The sequence below is a fragment of the Aptenodytes patagonicus genome, chromosome 11 (genome assembly GCF_965638725.1).
Source record: "Aptenodytes patagonicus chromosome 11, bAptPat1.pri.cur, whole genome shotgun sequence".
Lineage (NCBI taxonomy): Eukaryota > Metazoa > Chordata > Aves > Sphenisciformes > Spheniscidae > Aptenodytes > Aptenodytes patagonicus.
The window spans coordinates 16,572,417-16,588,308 of NC_134959.1; positions in this window are offsets into that span (position 1 = coordinate 16,572,417).

A 15,892-nucleotide genomic window follows, 5' to 3' on the forward strand; every position below is an offset into this window, starting at 1 on the left:
ATCAGAGTGTCCATTCAAGTGTTGATCTTCATGGAACAAGTTAAGAGGAATCTTTAATAACATGTGTATCTGAACAATTAAACATTCTTCTTATGATAACATTAACAATATTCCATTAACATTACTTTGTAACTGTTCATTTGATTATTCATTAGCAAATAATTGTCTGTATCATCTCCTTTTCTTTACATCCTTTTTTGTGGTTCAGTGACATAGGCTTGCTGGTTTCAAAAGCCCTTCCAAAGTTTAAAAAAAAAAACAAACCAAAAAAAACAGCTGGCCTATAAAGAGATTTAGAAGAGATCAAAATTCTTGCCATATATTTTAAGGTGCTAATTTAAAGAAACAGAAGAGAAATGTGTCCTAATTAAAATCAGGTGCAAGCTTGCTATGTTGTTTGGTGGGGCATGGAAATGGATGAAGTCACCTATGGAATGGAGGTAGATAAACACAAGGGAGACTAAAGAAAATATGGGGATCCAGGTTTTTATGTGACAACATCACTATGATATTTTGGTTGCCTATAGAGAAGGGGAATAATGTGGAGGTTTCCTTTTGTAAAGTACACTGCTAGTCAAGATGTGTATGTAAGAAAGATGTAAAGAATGAGGTGTTGCCAAATCTTCACTGAAATTTTACCACAGGAGAAAAATAATTTTGTTGTTATCGCTCCTTTCATGAAGATGGGAACATCTAGATGGATTCTAGACCTATTCCAACTAAAACTGCGGATAGTTCATTTAGCAACTGGAGAGGAAACATAACAGGAACCAGTATGTTTGGCTGTTATTGACTGATGATGGGAAGTTTACTGATCAGAATAAAAAAGATGCAGTCTGCTGGAATTTTGGTATTTCTTGCAAGACACTTTGTAGAAACTGCTGGCCAACTAGTAAGAAACGTCTGCAGTTTTGAAAGCTCAGGGCTTTTCTTTCAGATAAACACTTGTTACCTTGCCCCTGGGATCTAGTGTACATAAAGCTAATAACTTTTCATTGATCATATTTTTTTCTAGATCTTCTCTGCAGTAAGATGATTTTAGACTGGCCCATCTACATTTCTCTTACCATGGATTTCAGTTGATTCAGTCAAAATAGAAAAATATGCTATCATAGTAGAAGGATGGCCTAAGAAACTGAGGAAGCAGCAACTTCTGGAGCATGTAAAGTCTATCAGTCTGTAAGTTCTTAAGACTCCTCCTCTTCTTTAATAATTTATCATGCTTTGCCTACCTCTTAATCTTACCTCAGTTATTGACTTTACTTATTTGAGATTGGCCTTTAAGTTCTAAGAACCCACAGCCTCTGAGGGTTTTCTGCTATTGCCATGTTATGTCTCAATGTAGTATTAGGAAGACATAATTAATTTGTTTGTGAAACAGTTACTGTGGTGATGATCATCACACCAAAAAAATCCGCTGAGGCAATGAATATTCCCTGTGTAGTAAGGAGTTAGATGGCAATGCTCAACAAGGTCTGGAACTATATAATCAATAATGTTATAATCCTTATTGAAGTAAGCCAACAACTTTCATAATGTGTACTGAAAGAGCCAGGGATCCTCAGGACATTTAATCATGTAATCGAAGATTGTACCGTAAAGTATAGTAGTTTGATTCAGGATCACACAAGCATCTTTTCTGTTGGCATTTCCTATCTGTAAATATTTGACTTCTGCAATCCTTTACAGTAGTTCTTTAGTACTTAGTGTAGACACAGAAATAGAAATCCTTGATGAGAGTGCAATTTGCGTGTATATAACTGTGTAAAGTTAATCTAAGGATTTCACTAGTTTTAGGTCAGCTGGATTCAGTAAACCTTACTATAACCTTCTATTAGAGTTCCCAGGAAACCACTCCTATGGCTAAAGATAGCTATTAGATATAACATTATGTAGGTCTTACATTTTATTTATATATAAATGTATGTATATAGCATATATATATTTTAAAAGAGTATATATAAGAAAATAAGATGATTCTTCTAAAATGTCAGGAGTAAAGACAATACCTTACTGCATTGCAGTGAAGTGCTGAACTGGTGCTAACTGGATATCCTGCAGTGCAGAATTTGGGTGTGGATTCTGCAGAATAAGATGAGCTGTAGTCTGATAATGATAAAAATATCCTGAGGATGTAGAAATAATTATAAAGTAGTATTGTTATCACATATATAATTTATACAATTATAATTTAATCACAGCTATAATTTATTCATTTTGTAAGCTTTCAACCTATATATTTTTTGCTAAGACTTTTGCTAAGATTTCTGCATTCACACTTTTTTATTGTTTTCTTTAAACAAAGACATAAAAATATTTATCTCTCTCAGAAGTCAGTGAGAAGAGCTCACAAAGACTTTGTAAAAAGAAAAATAATACAATCAAATTTTTCACCCGTGACTTCTCAAAAGGATCATAAAGAAGGCTTTATTCACAGTAAGGCAAATAGATGTCAATTGTTTATACTGTTGCAATAATGGATAATTGTTACAGAAGCTTCTTTTTACCTGAAATAAATCCACCAAATATGTATTTAGATTCTACTGCACGGAAACCCACTTGGGCAGATAGGGAAATTCCCATAACCCCCTGGCTAGTTATATTTCCAGCAAGGATGGCCTTTTTCCCTTGCAGGTGCATGTCCTGAGTGGGAATGTTCTTGCAGCTTGCAGTGGGATGCAGGTCAAGTTGAGTAGGTTATCTTGCCTGCTAGCTGTGCAATTCCTCAAATTTCATTCTTCATACCAATAGCCAGCTCAGATCTTTCTTGTTATTACTAGACTGAAATTACTTTTCTCATCATATTTGTGTTGTTTTGTTGTTTGTTTATTTTTAAGTAATTGCTTGTGTCTTCTCATTGCCTTCCTATGCCATGAGTACATGTTCTTCACATCCTACACATAAGAAGGCTGACAGAGTAGTGTGGAAGTGAAGCAGGAGCAGTTATTGCCTCTTTGGAGCTTTTGCCTTAGATCCTCTCTAATTTTGCCTTGCCTCCATCAATTAACATTTCCTCCCCTTCATCACAGCCCTCTATGTCAGCAAGTATAATACTTCCATTCTGGATTCATGTGACTCTTCCTTTAAAATGGCTACCTATGCTACGGAAGGGATCAGAGATCCCTGATGTCAAGAATAGCTGCATTAGCAGAGTCTTGCATTCAGGCTGCAGGATCCTGCTAAGGCAGCTATATTGTTTTGGGAATCTAAGCTAACGTGTTTGTATGGGATTGCACCATATAGATGCAGCAAGTCATTTGGGACCAGCTCAGGGATCTCTAACGTGGGCAGCGTTCCTTGTTCAAGAGTTGTCCTGCAGTAAGGTGACTAATTATATTTTTTAAAAAGGGAGGGATAGGGATCCCAAGAGTCTTTATTTCTCTCACCCCTTCCTTTGCCCTCTGCTGTTGCGGGTCACATATAGTGGAGATGTGCTTCCTATTGAGTGTTGTTGCAGGGAACACTCCCCTAGCTCAGAGCCCAAAAGCAGAAGTTCTGGACCTTGTATTCTGTACTTCTGCTGGAGTGATGGAAATGAGTATGTTCTCTGTGTTGGGACTTAAATGAGGAACATGGGGAAGACCCGATATCTCAAGAGAAGCTGGAGATAAAAATGGCATCACGCAAATTTTTGCCAGGATGATTTTTGGTCCTGTGTTCTCTAAATGAGAACATCTGATCTTGCTGTTACAGAAGTGCTGGTTTGTGCTCAGGAGCACTCCAGCTGAAGAACAGATGTCAAAATTTGAATTCTGTGAATCACCAGTGACTGCAGTGTTTTGAGGCTGTGTAATCTAAGCTCTAAGTTGTGATAATCAGTCATGAGGTGAAGCTTGGACAAACTACTGGAACGTCTGTGGTGTACAGTAGAGCACAATGCAGAAATCCCAAAGAGACCACCAGCTATGCTAGTTGTATAGCCGGGAGCTATACAACTAATATAATTATAGCCATATCTGGGTGACATAAGTCTGAGTTAATTAGCTTTATTGAGTAGTGAGGTGTGTTGGTTCAGTCATAATTCTGTGCCAACAGCTCAACAGCTTTTGGAACTGGGGTAGGCATCTCTATACAGTGCTGTGTTGTACCATGTGGGTGTACCAACTCCAGGCAGTCTTGCCTCCAAAGTATTTTTGGTGCACTCTGCTCCAAAGTACACACAGGTACGTCATATGTGATTACTAAGGTCACTGAAATTAACTCTCCTCGGTCACACCCAAAGGACTGCTGCTTTTGTTAAACATGTCCATTATAGTCTTCATTCAGGCACTGTTAGTATTGTAAATACTCATTATATGACTGTCTTCACTGCCTAAGAGCTGACCAGGTCATGTTATTTAGTTGTTTGCTGGTTTTTGTTTTCATTTGCTCTCATTCTTTGTGGAGGTGAAATGGAATCTGTCAAGTCCAGCTGTTGATCTGTCAGCTGAGTAAGGACCTGCGTTTTCCTCATACAATGTAAATGTTAATTCAAAAACATTTCCAGACTCTGCTGCAGTCTGTAACATTCTCAATAACATTTGGTATGTCAAAAATCAAAGATTTTAACAGTTTGACTGAATAATGTGTTTAAGTCTCCTAAACCACATCCGTGGGACAACTGAGGGATTGTTTCTTTGTCAGTAGTGCCAGACTTGATACAGTGGTCTGGATTGTATGACAGGTTTCTAGTCTTTGGCCCACTTTTTCAAAAATCACTGCTGATGTGTACTGTGTCCAGCTCTGGAGCCCTCAACATAAGAAAGACATGGACCTGTTGGAGCGGGTCCAGAGGAGGGTCACAAAAATGATCGGGAGGATGGAACACCTCTGCTATGAAGAAAGGCTGAGAGAGTTGGGGTTGTTCAGCCTAGAGAAGAGAAGGCTTTGGGGAGACCTTATTGCAGCCTGTCAGTACTTAAAGGGGGCTTATAAGAAAGATGGCGGCAGACTTTTTAGCAGGGCCTGTTGCGACAGGACAAGGGGGCTTTAAACTAAAGGGGGGTCAATTTAGACTAGATACAAGGAAGAAATTTTTTACACTGAGGGTGGTGAAGCACTGGCCCAGGTTGCCCCGAGAGGTGGTGGATGCCCCATCCCTGGAAACATTCAAAGTCAGGTTGGACGGGGCTCTGAGCAACCCGATCTAGTTGAAGATGTCCCTGCCCACGGCAGGGGGGTTGGACTAGATGACCTTTAGAGGTCCCTTCTAACCCAAACTATTCTATGATTCTATGTGTTCTTGAAGCCTATATTTTAGACACTGAAAATGAGATTGATTTTTAGAAAGTGCCTTCTTAAAAATAAGCATTTGGTTTACCTCTGTATTTCTACTTTGAACTAAATCAGCTGCATCAGTATGTTTCTTGTCCCTCCCTCGCTGCCTCTTTAACTCTGCTTTTTTAAAATAGTTTTGGTCTGCTTTGCTGACCTATAGCTTCTTGGGGTTGAATATTGATATTTTTTCTTTTTTTTACCCCTGGTATATTCCCCATCAGGTGTCTCAAGGTTGTTTTCTGATTTAGCTGCTCTGTGTTGTGGCTTGTGCCCTCATCACCAGTACAGTATCCCTCCTGCTGAAGAAAAGAGAGGAATCAGGTGCAGGGAACACAGAGGGGATTCTTTACTGTCAGATGCAGAGGCATCTGCCTTTCCAACTTTAAGGCAGAAAAAGAAGGCCTATGTTGTACAGTGTTACCACCAGGATATACTTAGGCTTGGCCCTTATCAAACAGGTATACTGACTGAATTTCAACCATCTTTCCTATTACTGATAAAAAGCTTCCAGTTACTGTTACTTGCATGTTTTGTTGCTATTCATACATGGCTCTCATTCCTCCTAAATACTGTAGACACCCTATTCCCTTGATGTCTGAGGTATTAATTGACCCTATTTATTATGATTTTAGACAATTTCTTCAGGTTTTGTTTTCACTTTTCTCTCTCTCTCTGTATTTTGTGGTCTTGCCCCTCTTTCTCCTCATGGAAACCAAACTAATGGGAACTTTGTCTAGAAATTTGCCTCATAAGCACCTTCTTTCTCTCACCAGGTCTGTCTCCAAGACCCTACAGTATTCTTGTCAGCTTTGTGCTTCTTTTGTTTGTCAAATCTTTTTATCTCAAACAAAAATCTTCAATGTTTTCTAAGATACCATTTTTGATGTTTTGCTCTGGAGTTGTAAAATTGCCATGTTTAATATTTATAGTTTCATGAATTAATTAGTTGGGAAATGCTGTATAAGGACTAGTGCACTTACTAGGAAGAGGAGAAACACTAGATTCTGCCCTCCCAAGGATGCGTTTTGTTTAAGTGTGTACTTGCCAGGGAGCATGCTGGCTTGAGCTTGCCATTAGGTATTGTGTGTCGCATGGGTTCTGGCTTCTCCTGTGTGAAATGAACTTAGATTTTCTCTTTATTTTTTATGCAGAATGAGAAACATTTTCACTCTCAAAGTACGTCTTCTTCATTGTATCACTAATGATAGCTCTTGTCAGGCTTTTAGCCTCAACTCCACTATTGCCAACACAGAGAAACTGTGATCTGTTTTTGAACATGACTGAATTTGGGGTTAGTGTACCCAGCGAAGTTTGTGGCTTGGTTCCATGTTAACTCAAGTTGTAAGCTGTTTCCATTTTGGTGTGAAATCCCCTTATCATTGAATTTGCAGCTTAGTAAATGCAACCAGATTTTAATCTAATACATTATTACTTCAATCTCCCTTTACAATAAAGTAAACATATAATAGTTCTGCACCTGCTCTGTCCCTTTCTAAAATGTGGGAGTGGGAGGAGGTCTGGAGTATTGTAGCCATCGGAAGTTATGTTAAGCTCCAAATATCTGACATGAGCTGCAAATAAAATGAGACAAGTTACATGGCATGTGAAGTGCTAAGAACCTTCAGTTCCACTTACTTGGGGTTCATGTTTTGGGTTTCTTTCTCTTGAATATCAGTGCCACATAATTTTGCAGCTATAAGGCAAAATGGATGTGTCTCCAGCTGAGATCTGAGCACTCTGTGGATTCTTTTCCCACTTGGAACGTTAACATCGCTTTCCTCATCTGTAAAATGGGGGCAGTAAGCTTGTATACTTGAAAAGCGTGTTATGAACATTAATGTTTGTGTGTTACGCAAATGTAAACTCTTCAGTTTATTTCTGAATATAAATTTAACATACATACTCTTCTGGGCATGATTTGTCTTTATGTCTTTTATAAGGTTCAGGACAGAGTCCTAATGAATCTTAAATAGTAGAAAACACTCTTTCAAATCACCAAATCTGTCTTTTTGCAGATACTTTATTTTGCCTATCCCATATTTTGCCTATCCCATTTGACTTTGTCCTTCTAATTGGTTTTATTAGTTGCAAGGACTATTAGATCAAAAGAGACTTTGATGACCATTTGTTAAATCTGCAGTGCACTAGAAAAAATCTCAGTTTTCTGTGCACCCACTCATTTGCAAATGCTGAGCATACTTATCTCTAACTGCAGGATCTTCTCAGCGTTACGTAGTATCTAGGCTTGACTTTGGCCATTAGCTCAGGCTGAGAGCTGGCTGTGTACCATCTATTTTAGGAGGCTTCAATGCATTATCTGCTTTATTTTTTTCTTTAATGGTCTGATTTTCCATAACAATGATGACATTTCAGTTCATTTTACAATTAGTTTCTTTTTTTCCAAGTTATTACCCACAAGAAATGAACATCTCTAACTTTCCCACATAAATCCCCAAAGAAAGTCATACCTAATAACTTTTAGTCCCTCACTGACAAAGTTTCAAGCAAAAACAATAACTTGGCTTTGACCCTACTCTCTTCAAAAAGGAAGTTACTTCTGAGCAGCAACATCAAAAAGAATAAATAATTGTTTTTCTTTTTGTTGTTATGATATGGATCATCTGAGCAGTTAGTGGTAAGCAAGCCGTCTTTGATTTGGTTCAGACGCCCTAGTGCTTCGTCCTCTATTTATGTCAGCATGTTCCTGTTCCCACACCAGGAAAGTAGAATCCCTTGATTAAATTCATATTTGTTTTAATCTTTCCCTGTGTCTGATCTCAAGCTCAAAGATTCTAATGAAAAAAGTAGTGTATCCTGCTGGGAAGAGTGCTGATGTCAGACTTTAGTCTGTTTGTTCTGTTCTAACCTGATAATGCTGGAAATGCTCAGAACCCAAATGCTCAACTCCAGCAGATTCTTAAGACAAAGATATTTTGATATTTCATGGAGAGTTATAAGCAAGGCTTTTTATTTATAGAGCTAAATAAATAAAAGAAACCCTTTAAACAAATATTTATGAAACAGCAACTGACCACAACAGTGGGTTTAATTAATCTGACCCCTATTTTCTTTATGTAAGGCAGGATTTTCCAAGTTCAACACTAAATCAATGAGAATAAGGAATACAATTAAGTGTTTAATTATGTTTATATTTTGTAAGTTAGGTTAAGAAAGATTTAGAATAATTTTCTCACTCTTTTCCATAAGCGTTTGAACTATTAAATGCTAAGATTCATTCTGCCTTGTACAATGACTGAAAAATTGTTTTTTTCTGAGAACCTAAAGGCATAGCCAGATGCTGTCTTCTAGCTGGAGAGGTTGGAGACGTTCCTGTCATTTTTCCCTCCCCCCCCTTCCTTCCCCATGCTTACCCTCCAGCTGCCTCTCTGCTGGAGGTTTCTGCCCTAGAATTCCTGCAGGTGGAACAGAATGTGTGTGGTCATCATCTGTTTTAGTGTAAAGTCAGCCAGCTTAGTTAAATTCTGTTCCTCAGTGGTTAAAACCTGACTTACTCAAGTAAATGAAGAGGACATGCATGTCTCATCCTGCTAGCAGAGATGTCCTAAGAAGAAACTGGGATCAATAGTTTCTTAGACAGTAATAACCATTTGCAAATTGAGTTGGCATTGCAGACAAACTTACTACAGATGATGGAAGGTGCCATGTGTCCTCAGTTTACAAGCTGACAGTGCTCAGCACTTTCAAGGAGACATTCAATGCCTTGGAGAGGACCTAATTAGAGACCTAAGAGATGAGATTTTCCCTCTAAATGATTTGTACAAATAGATATGACATAGCAGCTCTTGGCAAATATGGTTTTACCTATAAGCTGCAACGATACTTCCTTTGCCTCAGCAACCCATCTGGTGAGATCTGTGTATCTTGAAATTGGTAAGCATAGGAAATGCTGACACGCACAAAGGCATGATGCAGTCTAATTCCCTCATCCATAATGAGTTATTCAGAAATAGTTTGAAGATATTTTCTGGACCATGAAGTGGCATTTGAGTTTTTGCTTTATCCCAGAACCTCTGGCATATGTTACTAGTTTTGTGAGAGGCTGGGGCAGAGGAAGGCGGAAGGGAGTAGTTTCTTTCTTTGTAATACAAAATTGGAGTCAATATGAAATAAAAAAAAAAAAAAAAGAAGCATTTTCATATGCTGACAGAAACATGCCCCAAGATATGAACTGCAAGAAACACCACTGCATGTGTTTCTTCTAATGGTGAAGTGTTTTACTGATGAAAATGGGAAGGTCTAGGTACTTAACTGTTTGAATTCCTTGTTACTTATTTGGGCATCTCAATGTGGACTACAAAAATCCAAATATAAGCATCCATTTTTCAACCTTTGTCATGTATTTATTGGCAAACCAAATGTGACATGATAGTGCAAATCTGTGAGTTTACGGCTACTCAATGTCAATAGCCACACAACAACAGTGATTTTAATTATAAGTGGGAAGGAGGTCTTTCCCTGTTGTATGACAGCTGGTGAATGTCACGAAGAGCTATGAGGAGCATATGAGCTATACACGCATTTGTACTTGCAACCCTGTCCAGTTGATGGCTAATGATTGTACAGACTCTGGACCAGTTTTTCTTTTTTGGATCATGGTCCTTATTTGTTTGGGCTAGCTATTTTTGGTTGTTTAGTTGAGTTTTTTAAGTCATTTTACCAAAGAGATTTAGTATAAATAAGCAGAAATATACACCGAGATACAAATCATACAAAAAACTATAGTGACCATACTGATACCCATTACCCCTCGAGACTAATGATGATCCTGTACTCAATCTGAGTGTAGGAATACAATTGCCATTGTCAAAACCTTAAAGGACTGCTAATTGGCCAAATATTTACAAATGGTGTTTTGCAAAAATATTTTTTCCTGATCACATTATAGAAATGGTTGCAAATAGAAAAACAAAAGTTATACTTTTAAGGCAGTTTTAGATATTGAATAATATTTTTCAGATATAAAAATTAGTAATGGAGAATTTATTAGATTGTGATTATTGGATTCATTCTTTTCTCTCTTTTATTTTAGCTCAGTATAGAATATTTTTTTGTTTTGCTGCAATCTGCCCAGATGGTTTTCTGTCCTCACTTGTCCCTGTTTTATTTTGGCAACACTGTAGATACTATATCCTTTGTAGAGAAACACCAATCTTGGCAATATTCCTGACAGTCTTTTATCTCTCCCTATCCGTTTGGCACTATATTTATTGCCTAAAGTGTATTGTTTACTTCTAAGGATTAAGCAATAAAATGAACAAGTTGTAAAATATCTTCACATATTATTTGTCTGCTTGGTGCTTATATGCTGGTTTTCTATGAGATTGTCATAGGATGTATGGTGAAATGTACTTAATTTGCAAGAGACCAGTGATGAAGGTCACTTTCAAATACGTACACAATGCTCCAGATTTTGCCCTGATAAATATCCCAGTTTGATTATCATTTCTGGACCAGGACTTTATTCATCTGTGAAATGGATTAAATGATAATTTATTTCTTAACAAAATTGTTTTGAGACTTTATTGTTTAATGAATTTCAGGAGAAAAACACTACAGTAGTTTTGGATGTTGTCATTGTCTATTTATGGCTATAGCTTGGACTATTTGATTGACTGACATATGCAAGCATGGTAAATCTCTGCTCTTATGAGCTTTCAAATCTAAGGCCACAGCTATATTATATTTTTAGTCTTTGTTCTTATAAATGTTGTTTCTAATATTCTGCATGTCATGCATAGAGCTCTAAAGCATGTAGTTGCTTGTGCTGTGATTCTGTACTGTCTTGAACAGTTTAGGTTATGGATTGATATCTGAATCTTACGAGAATGGGACTGGAATCTGGCCATAAATACCCTTTGAATGTTGATAGACCTTTAGTTCTTCTTCCACAAATGAAGGAGACAGATTCTCCCATAAATGGTGTAGCTGACTGGAAAAAAATCTTGGGATGACCCAGCATAAAGAATCATGGGATACAGATTTTTGTCAGAAATTCCATTGTAGAAATGAGAAATCTCCCTTGATCAAAATTTGGTTAAAATAAAGATGTTTCCACAACAACAGAGTTTGCAATGGAGTAAAAATATTTCACTACAAATTTTTCAGCCAGCTCTAGCTTTGACGTGTTTTGAATATTCAGTTTGCACAGCTATTTGTCTAAGCAAAGATGTGACAACTATTATTAAATAATACATCGTTACATTCTATTTGTATTTTGGAATATTTATATACTGGTAGGATGATCTATGACTTTTTCAAGGGTGTCTCTTGAGGCAGCTGACTCTAGCTATGGCAGCTAAAAATGCATTTTGCCAGAAGAGGGGAAAAGAAAAGGGCAAAGGGACTCAACAACTGAAACTTTACTTTTGCTGGATTCTCAACATAAAAATCTGAAACAAAATCACAATAGCTGTTAAGCTTCTACTTCTGCTAAGCATTATAACATGAGGAATGATTCCTGCTGCAACTTCTCGTTGTAATTCATTGAAAACAGAGAGCCTATTCCTGTAATGTCATAGCGATTGAATTAATCCAGTTATGTGGCTTTGCTAGGCTTGCTATTTTTGTTTCCCCAAGTTTTCAATCTATTTTTGTCCATCTCTTTATATGTGCATTATGTAGAAAAAGAAGGAAGCTGCTCCCCTTTTTAAATCCCAATGCCTCCTTTTGATTGAAAAACTATGTATTTTGAGGGTAATGAAACGTGACATGAAATTGATTTTTTTGGTTGGTAAGCAGGCATCATTATACAGTAACTTTGGTATGAGCAAAAGATTGAAAAATTATTCTTTCCTCTGTCTTCAGCCCCCTTCTACATACAAAGCCTTGGAAATCAGAGCATGGAGTGTAGAAGTTCTTGTATCTTGACAAGCAGAACTACTATACAGACCTGAATGCAATACTCTCAGTTTAAAAAAAAGGAAAAGAAAATGAAAAACTATTTGGCATAATTGAAGAGAATAGGAAGTAATGTTTTACATCAGTCATGTCTACACCTACAGCAGACGTATTACACAAGCGGAGATTATAGGCTAAATTTCCAAAGGGGATCATGGAAGGTACGTGCAGAAACACTGTTAACAAGTAACAGGCTTTATGCATGTACCTCCCACTCACTGCTTTGAAAATTTGGCCTCGTAAGTAGAGAAATGCTAAACTATGTTAAATATGTTTGGATGGTAGGAATATAAATGATCTCTGCAAGGGCTCACATTAGAGTCCAGGCATGATTTATTTTTCTGTTTTACCATCAAAATGCAGAAGATTTTGTACAGTTATGGGAGCTTATAAAGCTTGAACATTTTTCTGTCCCCAGCGTAATGTGCACTCATAAACCAGAGAATCTTACTGAATGGATTCTTCTCTGAGCTGAAGCTTATCCTTTAGATAAACCTGTATCTACATTTCTACATATGCAGGTTTGGACATTATATCTTATACTTTAGATAGTGGGCCTATTTAGACTTAGTAGTGGCTTCAGCAAGACATTGCCCTCCCTGTAACAGAATTCTGATTTGAACTTACCTGGCTCTAACTTCCCACCCTTTCTTTTTGCAATGTCTTTGTCTGCTGTGCTGAAGTACCTACTATCAAACATTTGTTTCCCATTAGGTCATCACAGAATGTAACGAGCTGATATCTTCTGTGTTAGCCCAGGTAGTTTGAGTTCCACAATTATTACCCCATGAGTCACCATTTTATTAATAGATCTCTTCTCTGAACTATCTGTAACCTACCTGTGCTGTAGATGCTAATATCGGATGGTATTTCAGCAGATTCCAAAAATGTTGAACACAAAGGTAACAAAATGTACTTATTTCTGCTTTATCAGTATGAGAATCTCATTATCTATGTGTTTTCACAGATGACTATTCAGTCTAATTTCCTCAAAGACTTTTCCAGAAAACCATCCTACTCTCTGTTTGTCCTGTAATAAGGTCTGTCATTTTCTGACTATGCAATTTTAATTTCAACCTTACTGGAAGGAATATTGTGGGGTTTTTTGTATCCGTTGTACAAAAAAGGAAGAAAAAGAGGTGTGCCTTCATGAAATTAATACTATAGTTTATGATGCCATTTTGGATTTATTTCAAGGAGTTTTATGTAGATGATATAGTTCTATATGTTGCACCTCTGTTTTAGCAGACCAGTGTCACTGAAAACACTGACTGACACGTTCTGTAGTATTCAGACAGTCTGTATCATCTCACACGCATAGTATTTGATCATCAGTGTCAGTTCAAATTTCTAGTGGTGTTTTGACTTCATCTGAGTTTAAGTTGTAGTTTCACTTTCTCACTTGCAGTTTGTCGTGGTTTAATCCCAGCTGGCAACTAAGCCCCACACAGCCGCTTGCTCACTGCCCCCCGGTGGGATGGGGGAGAGAAGCGGAAGGGTAAAAGTGAGAAAACTCGTGGGCTGAGATAAAGACAGTTTAATAGGGAAAGCAAAAGCCGCACATGCAAGCAAAGCAAAACAAGGAATCCATTCACTCCTTCCCACTGGCAGGCAGGTGTTCAGCCATCCCCAGGAAAGCAGGGCTCCATCATGCGTAACTGTTACTTGGGAAGACAAATGCCATCACTCCAAACATCCCCCCCTTGCTCCTTCTTCCCCGAGCTTTATATGCTGAGCATGACGTCATACGGTGTGGAATATCCCTTGGGTCAGTTGGGGTCAGCTGTCCCGGCTGTGTCCCTTCCCAACTCCTTGTGCACCCCCAGCCTGCTCGCTGGTGGGGTGGGGTGAGAAGCAGAAAAGGCCTCGACTCTGTGTAAGCACTGCTCAGCAGTAACGAAAACATCCCTGTGTTATCAACACTGTTTCCAGCACAAATCCAAAACAGAGCCCCATACTAGCTACTATGAAGAAAATGAACTCTATCCCAGCCAAAACCAGCCCAAGCTGTAGTTTAAGTTGACTTAGTCTGGACAGAAATACATCAGGATTGCTCACGTGGCCTAAAGCTTATGTCTTAGTAGCAGATAATAGCTTCTTGAACTTTTCTAGTTTAATTGTAGTGGTCTGACTAATATACCATCACTTTAAAGGTTTTATTTCTATCTCTTGGCCATCAGCTTGTTAGGTGACTTCAGCAAGTTGCTGGCCTGCTCTGTACATCTATTTTTCTTTCTTGCCTCTGTCTTTCATATCTGTTTAGATGAGAAACTCTGTGAGGCAGGACTGTTTCACAACATGTACCTGTAAAGTGCCTAGTGGTATGGGATGTCTTAAAAACTGCTGTAATGGGAATAACTTTTAGGATTTTCCTTTACGTCCTGGATATTTTGTGTGTTTTCCCTCCTGGCATTTGTCTGTCGCCACAGCTCTTCAGACATAGGCTTTGTCTAATCAAACTGTCCTCTTCCAGTTGAGTAGGCCCTCTTAAACTTTCAGGTTAGTGCAACACCCGCTAGTTTGGAGAATCAAAGAACCCCTATACTTGGAGGCAGTCATGCGCACAAATGCATATACAAAGAAACGGAAATATTTCTCTATGTCTAGTCTAATTCACTTCCTAATTGCTCCAGCAAATTAGTTTCCCTAGCCGAATGCACAGTTTAGCAAATTTTACCCTGGTACACTGAGTGGATGTAGCCATCATCATTGCTGGATCAGTCCTCTTTTAGAGTCGCTAGGGTATTCATTATCAGGCAGCTTTGGGGAAAGTATATGCAGAGAGGAGTCAGCAAAAGAGTTGCATCAGTTTGGCTAATAAGAGATATCAAATATGGGTGCTTCAGTTCATGTAATAACAGCAGAGAGTTGTCCATTTTAGTGAACTTCCTCTGCCTTATGACTTACCAGCTTTTTCTCCCTCTGTTAATCTTGCCAACATTCCACATTTCCCTGATAATGCTTTTAAACTCTATCTAGTCATTCATATCAGCATTCACTTCCTTCAGCGTCCCGTTTTGCTTGTGTTTCTTTTAGCCTCTCCTTCAATCCACCTGCCCTCCTCCCCCCCCAAAACCCCTTACTAAAAGGGCTGTATGCTTAATGCCATGTTTATGTTAAACCTCTCTCCCCATCCTTTCATTATCCTGCCTATTTCAGTTGTAAACTGTTTGAGGCAGCAGCTATTTTATTACAAGATTTTGGCACAGAACCTGGAAGAACAGGACTTGTACTTGGCAGGTCCCTAGGCACTATCAGTGTACACTTTTTAAATACAAATAAATTGGAGAGCCTCTTTGCCTCCTTCATCTATTAAATGGAGAGAGTAACAGTTGTGTGCTTTTAAGAAGAGCTTTTTAGGTCTACAGATGAAAAGTCTTTAGAAATGCTAAATATTAATTATTAGCAGTCATTAGCATTCCTGTCCCCTCTTATCAGTGCTCTCATTTGCACCATATAACATTCTCTAACAGCTCCTTTTCCTTTTTTATTCAATGGCCCTCCTAACAAAGAATATTTAGGAACGGTAAATGGCTTTTTTGCAATTGGAATGAGACCTACCTGTTTTTTCAGTTTAGCTCAGACATATTTTTTTCCACATAGTGTGTTTTCTGTGTCTGGGTTCTTCTATGGCTGACATTACAGTATCAGTGCACCTTAAAATAGGAGTTAATAATAGCTGCGACTGCAAGAGTCCTTGTCCTGTGTTACTACCTAT